Here is a 20,398-nt window from a genome sequence, read left to right as displayed (position 1 = left end):
CACCAGCTACAAATACCCCTAAAAATCCAACATGTCAGCAAAAATGTCTACCATCACTGCAGCAATCAGCAAAACGCAGTCTTCATAGTTTGTAGTGCATAAGTGAATACTAAGAAAGCTGTTTGTTCACCCATACAAAGTTACTGACCTGCATAAAAGCCTGAGGAGTCCTATAATCAATAGTATTAATAACTTGTGAATGGCAGATTAACTGCAGAACTTGAAATAATTTGTAGACATTCTTATGCATTTTAACACATATACCTTTAGCATATTGCTAAAAAAGCTGGATTCTATGCTTTAGCTTTTAAATTCTGAAGGTAGTACAACTGACTTGAACAGAGAGTCAATACAATATAGAGTTTGTATAACCGTTATTTATTTATTTAAATATATTATAGGTGTCAATTATTAAACAGGAAAACTTAGCAAGAGTCTACATGTGAAATGACTGGAGCATATACCACTAATTACTCTAATGGCACTCGCTTTTAAATATTTATAAACATTATGAAGGCTAAACCACCAATAGCAATGTGATTGAGATTCACAGTTTTCAGAGCCTACAGAAGACAAACATTTTTTTTAGTACTATGAACTTCAGGGATGTAGACAGCAATAAAGCAGGAAAGAAAAGGGCAAGTAGATTGATTAGGTAGGCTCAAAGTAGAAATTTGCTTTTTATTGTGACATTTTCAACATCTTCATATTGTCAACAAGTCATTTTAAAAGCAAGGCACCTTGTAAAGAAGAAAAACCTGTAGAATTGTAAAATGGTTTAGGCTGGAAGGGATCTTTTGTAGGGATGGAGCATGCTCTGGACAACCTGCTCTTGTGCCTCACCAGCCTCTGAGTACAAAGTTTCCTCCTAAAATCTAAAGTAAATCTCCCCTCTTCTAGTTTTAAACCATTCCCTCTTCTCCTATCATTATCTACCAGTGTAAAAAGTCAGTCTACCTCCTGTTTATAAGATCCCTTTAAGTACTGGAAAAGACTGCAGTGAGATCTTTCTGGTGCCTTCTCCAGACTAAACAGACCCTCACTTAGCCTTTCTTCACAGGAGAAGTGCTTCAGCTATCTAATCAAGTTAATCAAGTAAAAGGATCAAGAGTGAGTAGTATTTTAACTTCGTATACTTGGTGTCACCCTCTTTCAGTATCTCTGTATTTTGGTCTACTTAAAATAATAGTGACATTTAAAATCAGCCACATAACTTTTTAAGCGCTGTTCTTTTGCTTTATTTTGCCTACAATATTCTGTCAGAAAAGCTTAGTGTCCCTTCAAAATTTCTTCACAGTCAGTGATATTACAAAGAAATCCACTAGTTTTGCCTCCTGAAGTGTTACATTTGTCCAACATGCTTAAAAATACATAACTCCATATGTACATTATCTTCTTCAGTTTGGTAGGAGGCTGTCAGCCTTTACAATTATATTACTTTAGAGACTTCCTTTTTATTTTTCTCTACCATATTTTCTAACCTTTCTGATTATAATCCACAAAGTTTTTCTCTAAACTCTCACTTTGCCTTCAAACATATTATTATTATTATTATTATTATTATTATTATTATTATTATTATTATCATTATTATTATCATTATTATCATTATTATCATTATTATCATTATTATTTGTTTTATTTTGAAAGAACTGCTCCTGTTTTAACATCAGACTTGGTAGTGCACAGGTAGTAAGTATACTTTTATTATTCCAGTGTCGCTTTCCATCTCCTGTGGATTCAATTCAATTTTCACTTTGTATTATATTCTGCAGAGCTATTATCCTCTTCACCTCCTCAGTTCATCCTTCTGTTCAGTCTCTTTTGCCTTTAAGTCCCTTCTCCCAGCTGTGGCCTTTCCCAGTCCTTTGAAATCCCCAGTTTGTGTCTGTCCTTCAAGTTACACTGCTACACATCAAAATCATTCTGTTGACTGAAGCCTGGACCTCTGTTTGAAGACTTTGTTCTAAACTGCTGTCCATTTATATTCTAACTGGAGACAATCCAGATAGAAAAAGAAAAAAAAAAATAATAAAAAAATAAAAGAAAAAGAAAAAAAGAAAAAAAAAAAGAAAAAAAAAGAAAAAAAAAAAGACATTACTATATTTTTATCTGAGAACCTATGAAACCAGAGAAAGCAAAACCATACAGTTCTGGCCACAAACTGCTGCCAAAGAAGTGTTTCATTAATTAAAAGCTAACAGTGCTGAATTTTGTTGGAAAAGGGGCTGGAAAGAGAACAAATGAGGTTATCAAGTAGTTCACTTAAAATACTTCTATCTTATCTACATCCTATTTGCTATTTTCACACAATCTGATGTGTAGTTTTCAACTACTGTAAATTCTATACATAACTTTCCTTGTAAAGTGATCTAATAAAATTTATCTTACATAAAGTTTACCATTTTAGCTCTACTATCAGCTACTTGCAGATTAAACAAGTTTGATCTTTAAACTTGGATTCTATTGGATAATTATAAATGTAGTAAAGTAATAAGCTTAACTACATTTATTTTGAAGGTTATACCTCTTTCCTGGAACACAATTTTCATGTTCAACTTGTATTTGTGAGAAGTTCAAAAACAAGCAAACTTTCTTAAAGGCTATCTGTCGTATTTTCTCACTACTCTAAAATTCATTATTGTTTATCATTACAGTTTGAGCTGTGAAGGTATACAGGTCAAATAATGATCAAATAACATGTTTCATCTCCAGTATGGATCATACATCCTCCCTCTCTTTTTCCAAAAACATATACATCTCATATTTGGAATCTACAAAATCCTGCACATGCCTAAAAACCTTGAGGTTTTGCTTTGGCCAAAACTGCTCCTTTGTCATCTTTTCTGGTGCAAAACTGATCTAGAATCAAATGAACAAAGCAGAAAATGTCAGGAAAATAGAAAAATCAGTTTTAAATGGATTGAATGTTTTCGGAGAATACAAAACATTGGTCTAACACAAACCTAAGCAGAAATCCCATTCAGTAACTGCTCTACTTCTTGGTTTTTGGTTTGTTTTTTTTTTTTTGTTTGTTTGTTTGTTTGCTTGCTTTTGGTTTTTTTTGTCATTGATTTTTACATTAAATATGAACAAAAGTTCATTTGTCTAATGTGTAGTAGCAGCCCAAGTGGCAACATTTACCAAATGAATATGAAAACTGAACTTAATTTTCTTTGCTAACCTTCAATTTTTGGACTTATCCTCATTAGTTTTAATCATGTTCTTTCAAGTCCTTTTCAGTGTTATTTATGAACTCTTTCTTTGTAATTAATAGCTACGTGAATGCCTTTGTGACACGCTTTTAGTCACTCATTTAGTAATTCTAGAAAGCTGCAGTTTGGTGGCAAAGAAACTGGCAATAGATAGAACTGAACTGTTGAAATTAATGAAAGTTATAACACTTTATAGTTTAATCATTAGATCTAGGGTCTTTATATAATACAAGGACTACACTAAAACCAAAACTAAATAAGCTTATCTCCTTAGGGATTTTTTTTTATTTTTTTTTTAGGATATCATTAAAAGGAAAAATAAAATATTGTTGACTTTCTATCATGATCTTAAATTACAGTTATTTTCAAATATTTTTAAATATTGACGTGAGAGTGTCATATAAATTATTTCATCAGTCTAGTGTTCAGATAGAATGAGGCTTCATACAATTGGCTAAATTCTAAGAGGCTCTATCATTCCCTTTTGTTAGCAAAGATGAAATTTCAGTTCATAAGGAACATGATTTCAATACGCATTTGGTGATAATCCAGGTAAAAAGACACCTATTAAGTTGTTCTATTGAAGTGCATTGAAGGGTTCTAATGCAGTTTATTCTTTTTTAGTGAAGAAATAACTAGGAAAATGGAAGCCTACACTAAGAAAGTTTTAATGGCAGTATATGGATGTTTTTTCCCCCCAACCAATATATAGTATTAAGCTTTCCACATAATTCTGTGTTTCTAATAAAATAAAAATTAATTTAACGAGCTACATATTTGTTTAAATCAAGTATCATAAAAGGAAACAATACATGATATTCAGGAACAGGCATCCCTCAAAACTAGCTTGATATCTGTTTCATGTTGCAAATGTTTTGTGAAGTTTTAAATCATATTTGCTTTTTTCACCTGCTTAATGTACATGTAAGAAAATACTCTATTTGGTCTGTAGTAAACAAGAGCACATCATCTCCCTTCTTTCTGAGTGATTCAAGACAGCAAAATGCAGTTTGTTGAAACTCTACCTCTCTAAGGGTGATGATACAAAAAATAGCCCATGTTCTCTATCCTGTCATATGATTTGATCATCCAGTACCTAATATACCACCTCTGTTTAGGGTGTTCAAGGCAATAGGACAGGAAAGGCTGTCACCAAAGATTTGTTACAAAACTACTACTGCAGTCTGATCTCCACAGCTGAGCTCAGAAGACACAACAATTTTGGAGGATGTGTTTATCGAGATTTGGAATAAATCAGTAAAAAAAAAGTTGAGTTTATCCCATCCTTGCTCTCCACTGTTATGAGAAATCAAGGTTTAAATAACATGTAGAATGTGGTTGCAAGAAAGCACATGAATATGCAATGGTTATTTATTCATCCTGACATATACAGAAACATTTAGTCCTCTTTTCCAAATAAGAAGTACGGAAACAATGAAATTCATGAAAAGACTTTGGTACCTTCATTAAGGCAAAATACAAAGACTAAGAGCAGACCTGATGTCCACACCCAACCTTTCACAAACATTCTCTTTAGATCTTAATGGATGTCAACATAACAGACATACTCAGGTAACATATTGTGGTATTTTTCATGAAAAGACTAACAGATTTAGGAGAAAAAAAACATTTATAGAAAGAACTCACAGAACTAATGGTAGAATTCCTAATATTAATTTTAAATTACCATCTTTTGTAGAGGAAGATAAAAGCAGAAAAATGAAAGTAATCTTCATCTCTTTGAGAGGTCCTTCAGTATCTCACCAAGAAAAAAAAAGGGGGGGTTTATAAAGAAGTGAAACATATAAATCAATGTAAACACTTTAACAACCAACATAAATAACTGAAAGATACTATCAATAAAGACAGAAAGTATAATTGAACTCTAGACTATCTCTTAATACAAATCTCAGTGTGGTCTTCTAAGCCAAGCCTGTTATTTTTAGCCCAGAGAAAAAAAATTTTACATTCAATATTTATAAAATATGACTAATAAAATTTTACACTGAAAGAAAGAAAAAATCCTGAAAAGAAATAGGAAAATTAATATGAAAAAGTTTATTATTAGATTTAAAGAATATCCATTACATATCTTGGTTACATCATTAATTATTTATTTTCCAAGAACTGTTTGCTAGAGGAAATTTCATCAATTTGCTTGATTTCTGATCCTAATTTGTCTCTGATCCTCTAATGCACGTTGCGTTGTTACCTGCAGAAAGTCACATTAATTTACTGTGATTCCTTGAAGGCATTAACCAATGTTACACACATTACTGACTTAGCATCTTAGATTGCAGTAGTTTCATATTCCAGTTTAGGGCAGGGAAATGGCTTTTCTGTATAAACATATACATACAAACAATGAAAACATCAGTGTGTTTTTCTCTCCAGATGTAACATCTTCATACTTGCAGAAAATATGTATTTCAGCTAGCAAAATCCTGATACCATTTTCAACTACTTTATAAATTTCTCAATCAAATGACATTTTTCAATTTTTACATCTTCTGAATTATTTTAAATGACATTAATAAAAGATTTAAAATGAATGACAATAAGTTTCCCATGGAATGATCAGACATCTGTTGTTGTTTTCTCACTCAAGGGCATTTCTTCTACCCTTAACTTTTTAAAAAACTTGGTTAATATTTCAGTGAAGAAAAATAACACAGAAGTGAATCATAGGGATGATTTCAAATCCTAGAAAATACATGCTTAGATTGTGAGTAAATTATACTGAGATTACAGATCAGTGAATTCAGAGCAAAAGAATTTTTCTTCATCTGCTGAGGACTGTGATTGAGAATGCATGGTGGCCATAACCATTAAAGTGGAGGAAAGTCAATCTAGGCATCATTATTCTGCAATCTTTCCTCTTTTTTTTTTTTTTTTTTTCCTCTTGTCAATACATTTCTTCAAGCTTGAGCTTACTTTCAGTGATTTTTCTTCTCCATCACCTACAGACTAAATAAATCATCATCCAGGCTTAGTGAAGTATAAAACTTGAGTTGAACTATTACTTGTATTTAGATTCTTTTCTTTTCCCAAGGAAAAAGTAGATTTTCCTCCATGTCACTATTCCAGTAATATGCAAGCATTTCTATGTATACATTGATAATGAGGCAAAGAAGAAGAGAATCTTAGGAAAATATATTGTCCACCTTCCTTTTCCCTTCCATACACTGGAAATAAAGCATCCCTTTAGATGCAAATATTTGTATTGTGACCAAAAATGTATGCCAAACACACAACAAACATTTAATTGCTTAGCAATGCAGAATATATTTTTCAATGTGAAGCAGATTTTGTTGATTAATGGTAATCTTCCTTCCCAGAAGGGTGCATGAGCTCATCTTTAGGCTGACTTCTTATCCTCTTTGTCTCTTTTTATGCTTCTAATGGAAATTAACTATACAAAACTGGCATACCATGGAATTAATACTTCACCAATCACAGGTAAAAATTTATAGAAAAGAAAACAAATAAACATACTTTTTATAAATATTAGAGCCTATATTTCATATCTGAAAACACATATAATAATGTAGAAACTTGTTTTTTTCAATTGAAGTCTACACTTGCTGATTTATGAACTATTAACAATTGCCATCTAGATATCTGAGCTAAAATAAGCCTTTTTGGTTTTTGTTAATGAAAGCCATAATACATCAGATGACATCTCAAGGCAGAAACCCTCCAAATTATGCTGGTACTCTTCATCTGTGACACTGCTGGCTTATGTTTGTAACACTTTGTACTGCCATTTCAGTGTCAGTGCACCAGTGGATGTTCACTCATTCTCCAAATCTACTGGAACTCCTAGCGTGTAAAAACAGTAACCATTAAAACAAGATATTTGTGCACTCTTGGGCTTACTACACTGTTGGAATTTGGTCATTAAATGAAAAAGAAGTATAAACTGAGCTTCAACCCGTGAAATACTCATGTGAAGCAGGGAGCTCCCCCTAGAGGTTGTATTGTGCAAGAAATGAATCCCAGATTTCTAACCCAAGAAGTTGCCTTCTGTTTGGAAATCCACAGATATGCATTTAGTATAACATGCTGCTACCTAGGTAGTAGCAATTAATTCACTCCCTGCTTTTCTCCACAAAAACAGTGTGTGATTCCTCAGCAGTAGAAAGCTTAGACTGAAAGCTAAACCTAAGTGTAATCTTGCATGTAACTATTTTCAGAACTTAGTTATGAAAAAAAAAAAAATAGGAAAAAAAAGGGAAAAAAAAAAGAAAAAAAAAAAGAACATAGTCGTTACAATAAATAAATAAAATGAAATTAAAAAATTCAAGACACTTGTTATAAGAATGACTTTGGTTTCCAGAACTATGGGGATATAAAATTAATTTCTGTATTAAGCATTAGAAAAAAAACACGTGTTCATGGACTGCATAATTTAAAAGATTGTGCAATTAAAGAGCTGTGCAATTCTTCATAACATTATAACTGCAGATTCCATAAAACCCATAACCTAAATGGTACCATATAATTATTAAGCCAGCATTTATGACTTTACTTATTACAGCACTGTTATTTCCAAACCGTTATTAATAGAACCAATATTAAGTATGTATTAAGTATCCTCAGAGAGGTAGTAAGCATTTGTATGGCATTCCTGCTGAATTAAAAATTGTATTTTGGTTCCTATCTGTGCTAGTCAATACCAGTTTTTGGAAAAAGTAAGAATGGCAACAATCTGTCTTGGGAAACAAAGATTTGGGGTTTTGTTTTTTCAGTTGAGATTTAGGGTTTTCTTTTGTTATTGCTGTTGCTTAGTTGTTTTGTTATTGTTGCATTGGGGTTTTTTATGCGGTTTTTCCCTTAGAGGGGAAAAAAAAAAAAAAAAAAAAAAAAGCTGTTCAAGCAGTAAATAGCAATAGAAACAGAAAACCACTGTTTGTTGACAAAGCTCACAGCTTAAGTGAAGGAACATGCACAAAGGCAAACAAGGAAAAATAACATCTGCAGTCTTGCATGCTTGCTCCCACTACATATCTTGAAATCTAGTACTGAAGTGTTAGAGTAAAAGAATAGATGATAGTTGTATCACAACATATTTCACATGCCCTTTCAGGATTTCCACTGTTTATATCTAAAATTATCCGAACACAAAAATACAAACTAACTAAAAAACAAACAACACAGAAGTAGTAGGCAGTAAAAAGCTTTTCATTAATAGTGAAGATAAATCCTTCCAAGCAAAACTCTATATCATGGATTCTACTATTTGTTAAAATACTTACATTACAGTTTCCTAGACATCACAGGTGGGTGTACATTTTAATCTGGGTTAAAATTATCAGGTCTCCACATGTTCAGCAGAGTCTGCTCAGCATGGCTAGGCAGACATCCCTTGAGTAGATGCTGCACCTGCCACAGAGCACACACTGCCCATGGGCTCCCTGGGGCTACTCACTTCTGCCAGGATCTTGAGCTTTTTTGTTAGTGATGACAGCTGTATTGCCACAGGATTGCCTTCCATTGTGACCTTCCAGTTAATTTACTCTTCCTTAAACACTTGCCTGAAATAAAATAAGAAACTGTAAATAACAACAGCAAATCATAAGCTTAGCTTCATTCCCATCAGCATTTAAAACATAAGGTGGTGGTCTCCACTGCTAAACGCATTATAAATTGGCATCAAATGAGCAATAAAGATGTTGCTCTCATCTGACTTCTGCTGTTCCCTTATGAATGTGACACCACAAAAGGACTATTACCGTGTGTCTACTTTTGAACATTCATGTACAATAAAATAAAAATATTTTAAAAAGCAGAACAGCACATACTAGCCTATCCTCACCAGAGGTGCTCTGTCAGTATGGATTTTTCATCTTCATCAGAAAACAAGAATGAAGTACTCATCAGCCTGATCTTAGAAATCTGAGTTGTTACCTTTTGCATAATCATGTTCTCACACCCAGGTGCCACCAGCACATCAATTTTGGAGGAGACCAAACAAATGAAGAGCCATTCCTTTAGTTTTAAGCATCTCAAGGATTAGGCAGCAGCAATAATGTAATTTTGAAGATATGATATCATACCCAAGATATACTTAATGACCTTACTCTCTTGCAGTCTTTTCAGCAGTGACCAGGGTAGTCAGTGTTCATTTCATGACAAAAAAAGAAAGTGACATTTATTTTCATTACTATTCTTGGCTCATGGTGAGGAAACCTGGTATGACTAGATAAATGGAATGGAAGTTTTGAAATCTTTGCTATGCTAAGACTAGACCGCTTTGACTGAATTTGCATGTTTCTGTATTGCTCAGGGCTAAAAAAAAAAAAAAAAAAAAAAAAAAAAGAGGCATTTTGTCCTTTCTGCATTCAGTAACTGGAATAATTAACTTAAACTAGTTTACATACATAGAACTTGTATCACTGACTGTATGTTTTAGTTTGATCAATTCCTTATATTACCACCTACAACCTGGTTTATTACAAATAAAGAGATCACGTAGGCTATTTTCTGATGCAGAAAATGTTATCAATACATACTTTCACTGTTGTGGATAAGGGAAATGAGTTAGTGTTCCTGAAAAACTTTCTGCATTTTTTTTCCCAAATGTTATCAGCTGGCTTGATTAAGATATTTCTTTTCTCTACTAACCTCTTTCAGCTATGGTTTACACAAAATGATATCCTCTGTGCCTGACAAGAACGTGAAGTAGATCATCCTGAAGGCCCTACTAAGGCACATTGAAAATAAAGATAAGGTGACTGCTGGTAACCAAAATGGCTTCACCAAGGGCAAATCATACCTAACAAACCTGATGAGCTTTTATGATGGAGTTATAGCATTAGTGGTTAAGGGAAGAGCAACTGATGTCACCTACCTGGACTTGTGCAGTGTTTGACACTGTTCTGCATGACAAGCTGGTCACCAATCCCAGTTGAGGCAATCCCAAGCACAAGTAAAAGCTGGACAGACAATGACTTGAGAGCAGTCCTGAGAAGAAGAAATTGTATATGTATATACACATATATATTTTATACATATAAAATATGTATGTATATAATGTATGATATATATATGTATGTATGTATGGTTGTATTGTATATATTTGTATATGTATACCTGCCTGCCAGATTAAGACACAACAGGTCAAATGCTAGCCCAACCAGTTTATTACAAATCCTAGTTTTTCAGGGAGACGGGGAAGGGAAGAAGGGCGATAGAAAAGATAGGTAATAGAAGCAAGGAGTCTTTGTCAGAAGAAAGAAGGAGATAATCACCACCCTGGGTCCACCATGGTTCATAGTTCAGTCATTGAACTGCAGTAGTGGTGGGTCATCAGATGTTGTTCAGTTAATGACGACTGTGTCTGTGGTGACAACAATGATGCTTTCCAGTGGCAGTACAAACTTATAGATAAGTCCAAAATGGTTGAGTCAGCAGTTTTGGAGTGCCAGCTTCTGGCTTTTGGATCTCAGCAGGAACTCCTTTTGTTCCCATCTTCTGGGCCTTGCCAGCAGATAAGAGAGAGTATGGAGGCATCAACTTGTACCTTGCCTTCACAGGATACAATGTTATTATCTTCCAATCTCCCATAGCAAGCTGGAGTTTTTTGGTCATGGACCAGATCATCTGTCAGTAAACAGTCCTGAGCACTCTCTTCCAAAGGTAAACAGCTCCAAAGAATGCTTTCAAATGTAAAATTGTCTACACAGTGATGCTGACTGCCACATGGCCACATGCACCTCTCATCTCCTAGATAAGTCAGTCTTATCACAAGAAATCCCTCAAAAAGCAAGCTTTGATCCAAAAACAAATAAGGGTTTAGTCACTGCCCAAGAGTTTATTTATGTAAATGAAAAACAGCTCAAAAAATTGGTATTTTTTAGAGGCAAAAACATGATTTAAAACTTCAGGGGTGTGAAATTTACTCCTGCAGTTTTAAGCAGGATCTTACAGAGAAACTTTAAGAATTAAAAGGTAAGCATGTATTACTTTTCTCTATTTTTCAGTATAACTATTCCAGTTATTTCATTTAGAAATTCTGTCAAAAGGTATGAAATTGTTTGTTTGTTTTGTTTTATCTCTACCATACAGAATTGTCATTTACATAAATTGACTTCTGAATAAGAGAATTCAGCAGCAAAGTTTATTTCTAAAGGGAAGGAAATGATTCTAAATGTTTCAAATATGTTGTATGTCTGCTTATAAAAAGGCAGTGAGCCTTCTGAAGTAAACACCAAGATTCATCTCATCAGAATTGAATCCACTCTCATAAAACATAATTCCTGATTTTTCTGGCTAGTACAAGTAAAACAGTAGTTAAAGATTTAGTCACGAGTCCTAGTTTGATAATCCTGCTTAGAACTGTTTCACAAAGTACTATAGTAGTTTGTCTGACAAGCATATAACTCTATTGTATACTTCTGGCACAAGCTCAAAGTAGATACAAGAATAATGAGGACCAAAAAAAACTATGAAAAAAAAAGCTCTATCAACTGGTTTTGCTAATCCTCCTTTGCAGATATATAGCAAGCAGCTATAAACAGTATGTTACTGCTTTTCTTGAGGAAAGAAAAACAGGTGCAGAAAAGAATCTGCAAACCTAAAGCAGGAAGCAGGTTGAATTTACACCCTACAATCCAGAATATCATCTTTGTTAATTTCTTTGGGAGCTGGCATGGGATTGGAAGTAAACAAGATGATGATGTGAGATTTCACAAAGCTTCAAAGGCAAGATTTTGAGTGAAGGAAAGTATTCCTTGTAAAGCTAGGTCATTACTGAGATCTTAAAAATTGAAGAATATACAGCACATACCTTTGCTCTTTATTTCCTCTGATTTTCCTCTGTCCTCAATTTAGGATTGATTAGGACATTTTCATTCAGAATTATCTAATGCTCTATCCTGACATAAAAACACATGTGCATATATGAAATTCATGCATCTAACAGTTCTTTATTTCTACGCGTAGGTTTAATATTTACTTGCGAAACATTGCAATGCATAATTTTTAAGAGACAGAAGTTAGACTTATTTTATTGTTACCTTAATTTTTTATTTACGAACAAAAAGCTCACTTCAAATGAATTAGTAATATACCCTAATTGAAGGAAGGATTCAGCATTATCCAAATGTGAATTTACACACTGTATGGGAATTGCCTGAACCAATGATTGAGCATGTGATGAAGGGACACGGACAGCCCTGGGACCACAGGTAGAGGAAATTCACCTATGTGATTAGAAGGAGTGGAACCTGGTTCCACCTCTTCCTAAATCTCATTAAAGTCTGGCTGCCATAAGGATGTTTTGTGTGTGTGTGTGTGTGTGTGTGTGTATGTGTGTTTTTGCTTGTTTGTTTTTTGAATCTTTGACAAGTCCAGGTCCTTAGGGTGGGTAAGCATATCTTTCTTTCTTTAACTGGATTGTGACTATTGCTCTTTTCTGGGAAATTTAGAACTGGTTATCTGCCAAAACCTTTCCCTGTGCATGTGGACTAGAAATACTTGTAATTATTTCATCCATTTCACATAAATATGTGCATTTCCAAAATACCTCAGGGTAAGTGCTATCTTAATCAAAATAATGAGTCCACTGTATCTAAGATATCAGTTATTAAAGCTATTCTGGAAAAGGAAAAACAAAACAGAAAAAAACTGTCCAAACTTACTTGCTTTTCCTCTCTTCACCCTCTACTGAAGGGTAAATCAAAGTTTCCTTGTTATAAGTGGGAGATTGATAGGTGTTCTGAAATAAATTGCAGAAGAATATATATAGATCCTATTTTACAATGCAGCGTATGCCACGACTTTATAGCAAACTGTATTAACACCAAAACTTTACTGTTCTTGTATCATTTAGTAAATATCAAAATTACATAGGAATTTCCTCTCTACCATAAAAAGGGACAATGAATATAAGGTACTCTTTAAAAAGATGCTCACATATGTTTTTCATGTATTTCCATAGTTGTCTTTTTGGTAAGTTAGCTTCAGGAAGAGGCATATAAAATATAAATAAAAAGCTCACAAAGCAATAGTTCTAGTATGAAAATTGACGGATATGGATTAGAACTGGAAAAAAGCATTTGAATATTGCTTTGAGAAATTATTAGTGAAGAAGAAAATTGCTATGAAGATTTTATCCATTCCTATTGAATTTTAGCAAATTCTATTTCACTGTAAATCAAGAAGGTTTTATTTTGAATCTATATATGTTTGTGCAAACTTAAGTAAGGAATGAAGTAGGAAAAGGATGGGTCTGGAATCTAAACACAGTGCTGCCAGGAACAAAGGAAGGCAGCAGAAATCATAGGCAGGATGAAGGCAAGAGCATGAGCAGCCAGGAGATAGTAAGAGAGATATTAACTGAAGACAGTAAATGTCTGTTTCAGATTTTGGAATATAACAAGGTTCAAGAGTCATTGCTTTCCCTCATTAACTAGGAAACAGTTTTTTGTCTCAGTGGAAAAATATACTTACTTCTGCAGTATTAACAAGTGCACACAAAGGAAAATAGGAAATTACTGACCAGATTATCTACAGGAAGACTTCTGTGCTAATGAAAATATTAATATTTCCAAACACTGGTATTAGGTAACTGGACTTTAATCCATGAAGCTGCTACTTAATACTAAGCAAGTATATGAATCCAAGTTTTCATAGAGCTGCATTGATTCATTTTTCAGGATGCTTACTCTGAGAGGTAGAGATTTTTTGGAACTGCAGACTATTTATGCTTACGTTGGAAGACAAGAAGGTCAGCTCTTTAAAAATGAAGTTTCACTTCTGTGAATTCATGTTCTGTGACTTACTAACTTTTGTGCAAAAAGTTAATTTCTCAGCATCTCAGTTCTACACCTCTAAAATGAGAACAGTATTAAATGGCTTAGAAATTCTCTACTGGAGTTGTTTGCTTTTTGTTCTCTGGTGGCGACTGTCATTGTTATCAACCTTGACAGACCTTGAAGTAGGTGAAATAGACTTCCCTCAGAGACACATGCATTTATGTGCACCCAGCCTTGCTGGTGGGAGTCCCCTGACAATACACCAGGCTACCCACTGAATTTCTCAACTTCTCACAGAACTGCAGGACTCCCCAAGTGAGAGTCTTACATCTGTATGCAAAGCTGTAGCTCCTGATTTCTCTGTCAGCATCAGCCTTCATGCCTACTGGATGATGCTGACCAAACTGTGAATATCTGCAGTGAGGAGCGCCGCACACCCTAGGCATGTGCTTTGAAACTGAAAAATAAAGAACAGTCATCTAATTAAAGAAGATGACATACATGGAGAAGCCAATTAAACTTGCATGAAAAATCTTCATTTTGGCATTTCCCACATTTTAACTGTTTTGCTTTGAAATTTTAATAACATTCTTGATAATGTTTTTCCTGAATGTGTATCTCTGTATATTCCAGATATAGATACAGTTATTTTCTGCTTGGGAAAAAGATTCTGCTGTTAAATATAGCATATTTTGTAACACCAGTGACAATGAATATGGAGGGAAAAAAATCTTGTAAATGACAACAAGCAGGATACTGAATTACAGTTGTGTTGGACTAAAGAAATCCTGCAAACTGAGGAGAAAAAAAAAATCTAAATTTTACATCACTTTTAGAGGCTAAACATACAAAACATTAATACGCCTAGTGTTGGGGGGGGAAGGGGGGGGGGGGGTTAAGGGGAAAAAAAAAAAAGAGAAAGACTACAAAAAAAAAGAGAAGCATTAAGCCAAGAGTAATCTGTATGCCCGTGTCTTTTCATATATACACAAAATCCTTATAACTTTGGGAAGTAAGAGATGAAATGAATATATATGCTATTTCCCTTGACAAATGAATTCACTATCCCCTGTTTAGAACCAGTTACAAATTGAAATATATACCTTTGTATTGTCTCCTATAAAAAGACATTTTTGAAGTGAGACAGTCTTCTTAGTGCTGACCAGATGTTATCTCTAATGAATCTCAATATTTTCTAAACTAAAATTCTGCAGAAAACAAATATTCCCATTACAGGAATTCCACTGAGTTAGTTCCATTAACTGAATGGATGACAGCCTTCTTATCTCTTACTTAAATTAAAACTTTTTTTTTCAAAAGGAAATATCTCTTTTCCTTTTCAATGTTTCCTGTAAAGCAAAGGTTTTTATGTTATTTTAGGAAAGAGAGAGTTTTTCTTCATGAAGATATAAAAGGTGTCACAATCCAAGACAACATAAAAATCCTAAATTCGTCGAAGGTTTATGAGTGTTGAATTCAGACAGAGATTTCTGTTTAATTCAACAAAGCCATGGCAAATTTTAGCAAATTTTAGCATGTCTCTTTCAGAATAACTACCTATCTGCTCCAGCTTCCATTATCCTTTACAAAAACTGTAATAATAATAAGAAGAAAGCAACCAGAAAACCGAACATTTTCATGAATTTTATGTCAGTTAACAGTTCAAATACTAAGTACACCAGCCACTATTCAAGTTGCTTTGGTTAAAAGTTCAGACAGAGGCAGCTCTAGGGGTGTGGAAACTATAGTACCAAAGTAACTTATTTATTGGGAGTAAACATAAGCCTAGAAGTTACTTGCTCTGCTACATTGATGGAAAAAGTAGACAGGTAAGGAGATGTCTATTTTTTGCTTATGGACTTCAGGCTGCCAGTGAGATGTGGTAGGATCTTTGTTTTAGTTTCAGTTATGGTCTAATCTCCCTGCAGCAAATTTGGTATAGTCCAGCTTTAATTTTCAATTGTTGGGAAACACTGGTAAGCATTCTAATAAGGTAGTGACAAGTGACCAGAAAGTGTTCTGGTTTAATTTTTTAATATCTCAAGAAAGAAAATTTACTCCTGAGGCCACTGTTGCTCTTCTCCATCCTGACACAGGAAAAGGTTGTATCAGTAATTAAAAGTGCCAGTAGCCTGGTGGAATGCAAGGCTTTTGGTACCAGGCCATTTCTTCAACAGGTGAAGAAATGGCCTGGTAACAACAGGTAACAACATTAATCAGGAAGCAATCCAGACTTCCACTAGAGAAGAATCATGGCCTGCTGTGTTTGAATTAGTGCTGGATCCTTCCCAGATGAGTTTGTACAGCTGAAGCCTAATTAAATTATATGCCTTGCATCTTCACTGTGTTCCTGTGTGTCTAGGACAATGAATGAGTACATGTCTTGTAGGTATAGATCTTCCAAGAAAAAAGAAAAAAAATAAAGTTAAAAGCCTCTTTTTGGATTAACTCTCGGTCAGAGAACAAAGACTTCAGCTGTAGCTGCTGTGATTTGTATGTCCAAATCAAATCTCTCCAAGGAGATGTACTCATAACAGCAGTCAAAGTTCCTGTTAAGCTGCCACTAAAGAAAGAACTGACTTCAGTGGAAGAATCATTTTAGTTCTAGCTTCCAGCTTCAGGAATTTAATACAAGAACTACTGAAGATCAAGGCTGGTAGAAACTTTCATGATGACGCCCCTAAATGGTGGTCATCCAATAACATCATCTTTTTAAAAGATTATGAGCTCCTTATAAGCAACTTTTGTTGAGCCACTTTATACCTCAGGTGTGGCTCTACCACACACAGCAAGGAAACCTTGATGGTTTACAGGATGATCTGCCCCTTAGTGGGAAAAGAGAGGGTCCCCACACTCACAGACATCCTCAGCAAGGCTGGGAGTAAGGAGCTAGTTAGCTCACTATCCTTAGTGCTTCCACATGTCCAAGGTACAAACCCAGACAGGCTACCCAGGTGTGAGCAGACATGCAACAGAGTGCCAGCTAGGGCACCACAACTTGATGGAGATTACCTGGATCTAGCATTATGGGACATCAGCTTTGCTGTAAAACAAAATCCCAAAAGATTTGATTTCTAGCCAAGAGGGATGTTAAATTAAAGCCAGAAAGTTTCAGTTTTTCAATTTCAAGCCTTCAGTGAGCCTTCACAGGTTTGGTGTGGGGTTTTTTGTTTGTTTGTTTTCCTTTTGTTTTTTGTTGTTTTGTTTTGTTTTTTTTTCCCCAGAGGAATGCCTGCTCAGCCCAAGTTCTAATTCCACAGAAGGAAATGAAAAAAACCTGCCTTTTAATAAGACAATTTAAGTCTATTTTTTAATGCTTTGTAAGTAGTACTCAGAGCTTCTTGGAACCTTGCTCTTCCTTATTAGTGTTTGTGTGCATACACACATTTCTAACTCATTTTGTTATATTTAATTTACTTGGATTTGACATTTTACTGTTAGAAGTGTTAAGAAACTAATTTAAAAGGTTCTAAAAATTCATTGTTGTCATCTGGAAAACAGTAATGTAATCTCTATTTAGAGCACACATTCTTAATAGCAGCAGTTTTGGTACCAACAGCATCTTTGAGAGATCTATAATGTCATGGCAACCTCGTATTTATGTTGCATATAAATTCAATTATTTAATAGCTCTGAGTGCGCTATCTACAAAACTCCATTAATCATTTTATTAGGCAAAAAAAAAAAAATAAAAATAAAAATCCTTTGTCTTTACATGTACATTTCTAAAACAATTCTTAATTATACATTACTGTTCCTAATTAATATAGCAATATTCTCTTTAACCCTTGGTACTTTCTAATTTTACTTTTGGCAAGCAATCTAAATGTCTGAGTTATAAAAACAAACTCAACCATATTATTACTTTATCTGAGAATTGAATATTTGTGTTGTGGTTACTGAATTTTCCAATTAGATCAATATTTGCAAAGGAAATGTACTTGGCAGTAATGGATCCCCTGTAATCTTTGCTTATTTTTAGAATCCTATTCATACAGACACATAGTGCACATGCCTGTGCACACACAATACTTGGAATACCTGAGAAAACATAATTTACTAAAATATAGATAGCAACACTGTCCATGTTATCAGTAAATCAAGCACAGAACTATTTATTTGGCACTGGTCTGTTCTGATACATGTGAGAAAGCGAAAGTAGAAAACTAGAGTGAACTCTATCAGATCAAATACAAAAAAATCAGTACTGAGTGGTTTCTATGATAAGGGTAAATATTTAAATATTTGAGATGTTTTCTAAATCATGATTAAAACAAGCAAACAACAACAACAAAACACAATCAATTATCCCATAATGCTTTCCATTTGGATGAGGTCTCTGAAATGCATTCTGCAGAAAACCTGTGCCTCTCAGAAATTAGTCAAAAATCAGCACCTTCAACATGACTCACTCTTGTTTGATAAAGTGTCATTTTAACCTTGAACTATGCTGGGAATAATATCACACAAAAATGAGCGTAAATACAGTAACTGAATGATAAATTTAGGTATTTCAAACACAGATTGAATACACCAAAATAAAATAAAATAAAATAAAATAAAATAAAATAAAATAAAATAAAATAAAAAAAAAATAAAAAAAATAAAAAAAATAAAAATAAAATAAAATAAAATAAAATAAAATAAAATAAAATAAAATAAAATAAAATAAAATAAAATAAAATAAAATAAAATAAATACTGTTAACCTTTTATTCTTTTATATCCCATTCTCAATCTTCCACTATCATATTCCATATCAAAATTAACTGCCGATATCTGGGCCTGGGACATTTCCACCCAGCTTCAACACAGTGTTTCATTAACATACCTCTGTAACCTCATCAAAACTCTATAACTCTGTCTGATCTCAATCATGCAGAAGCTGAGCATCCCTACCCCTAAACTGTTCAAGTCAACATCAACAGCTGCAGATAACATACCCCTGCAAAAAGAGCTAGTGCTGATATAAAGTACCACAAGCCAACCTGAAACAATAAGGTTATTCTTACTGTCCCCCTCTGCTCAGAACTTATGAGGTTCATTACAGTCTTCCAGTACTTGAAGGGAGGGTTTAAACAAGAGGTGGAATGCCTGTTTGTGAGGGTGGATAGTGACAGGACAAGGGGGAATGATTTTAAACTAAGACAGGGGAGGTTTAGGTTAGAGATTAGGAGAAAATTTTTCACACAGAGAGTGGTGAAGCATTGGAACAAGTTGTCCAGGGAGGTCGTGGATGCCCCATGCCTGGAAGCATTCAAGGTCAGGCTGGATGTGGCTCTGGGCAGTCTGGTCTAGTGGTTGGCAGCCCTGCACATGGCAGGGGGGTTGAAACTAGATGATCATTATTGTCCTTTTCAACCCAGGCCATTCTATGATTCTATGATTCTTTGAATATCAGCTCTTTGTCCTGGACAAACCGTAAACTATACATACATATATATATATACACACACACATGTATATAAGCAACATTATTTAACAAAAACATATAGAGTAAGTACCTGAAGAAGACTGCAGCTTGCTGTTTCACTGATGGAGAATATGCATAGTGAATAAGGACAGTTATGTTGAAAAACAGTGTTTTGTAGCTGAGAATTTCCTCCATCAAGTACTGTCATTGCCCTCTGTTTATCTGTTATAGTCTGCATGGAAATAAAGAGGAGTAATTAGTTTCTAAGAATAGATAAAATAATAAAAGAAGGTATGACTCATATGTGTTCTATTTGAAAGAAACCAAGAATGCTACATTTTATGGACTATATAGAAATTTAAACATTTTTTCTTTGCAAATCCTGAGCTTTCAGTACCAAAGGAAGAGGTAGTTCTCAAGACTGACCATTCTTAAACTATTATATATGTTTTTTCATATATATATAATATATATTTCTTAACTATTTATGATTATACAAAGAGGAAATTTCACTCTGCATATGAAAGCCAGTACAACTTACAAGATTTGGTATAAAATAGGAAATCTTTTCCAATGGACTTACTCAATATCATTTTTTCTTAGTTTAAATCAGAAAGATTATGGGCAGAATCACAGATGCTCTTTTTTGTTGTTGTTATTGCTTCTCTCCCCCTCCCTTTTGTGTAGTATTAAACCTTTGCTTAATTTTCTTTTGCTTCTATCACTGAATATAAATTGAAAACTGTAAAATATGTGATGTGATAGGACTGCTAGTATGTGATGGAAATGCTTCAGTTCTTGCTGATTTGAAGTGAAAAGATAATCTCATTCATGTATTTAAATGAAGGGTTTTCATGCATTGCTCAAGCTCCTCTGCCTTAGGGGTAACATTAGGAAAAAAAAAAAAAAAAAAAAAAGAAAAAGAAAAAAAAGAAAAAAAGAAAAAGAAAAAAAAAGCTTGCTAATTCATTGCTTCATCATAACATCTTATTGCTCACAAATCAACAGGGA

The 20,398-nt window shown here is 33.9% G+C and overlaps 1 long non-coding RNA gene across 2 annotated transcripts; it reads right to left on the bottom strand.

The window, feature by feature from the left end:
* Window positions 1–379: 379 nt before the first annotated feature.
* LOC116653393 (uncharacterized) lies at window positions 380–19,617 on the bottom strand. Of its 2 annotated transcripts, none has more exons than XR_014945270.1 (4): window positions 19,479–19,617; window positions 10,069–10,181; window positions 8,647–8,752; window positions 380–1,993 (listed from the first exon to the last, which is right to left on the bottom strand). It is a non-coding gene; the product is annotated as an uncharacterized LOC116653393 (long non-coding RNA). The 2 variants fall into 2 exon arrangements; XR_004307104.2 differs by lacking the exon at window positions 380–1,993 and adding an exon at window positions 5,259–5,427.
* Between the last annotated feature and the right edge of the window lie 781 nt (window positions 19,618–20,398).

This window comes from Coturnix japonica, chromosome 4, assembly GCF_054131305.1.
Source record: "Coturnix japonica strain WE chromosome 4, WE-NBRP24, whole genome shotgun sequence".
In the NCBI taxonomy this organism is placed as follows: domain Eukaryota; kingdom Metazoa; phylum Chordata; class Aves; order Galliformes; family Phasianidae; genus Coturnix; species Coturnix japonica.
The sequence above is the reverse complement of the archived record's forward strand: the minus strand, read 5'-3'. Positions and strand labels throughout refer to the sequence as shown.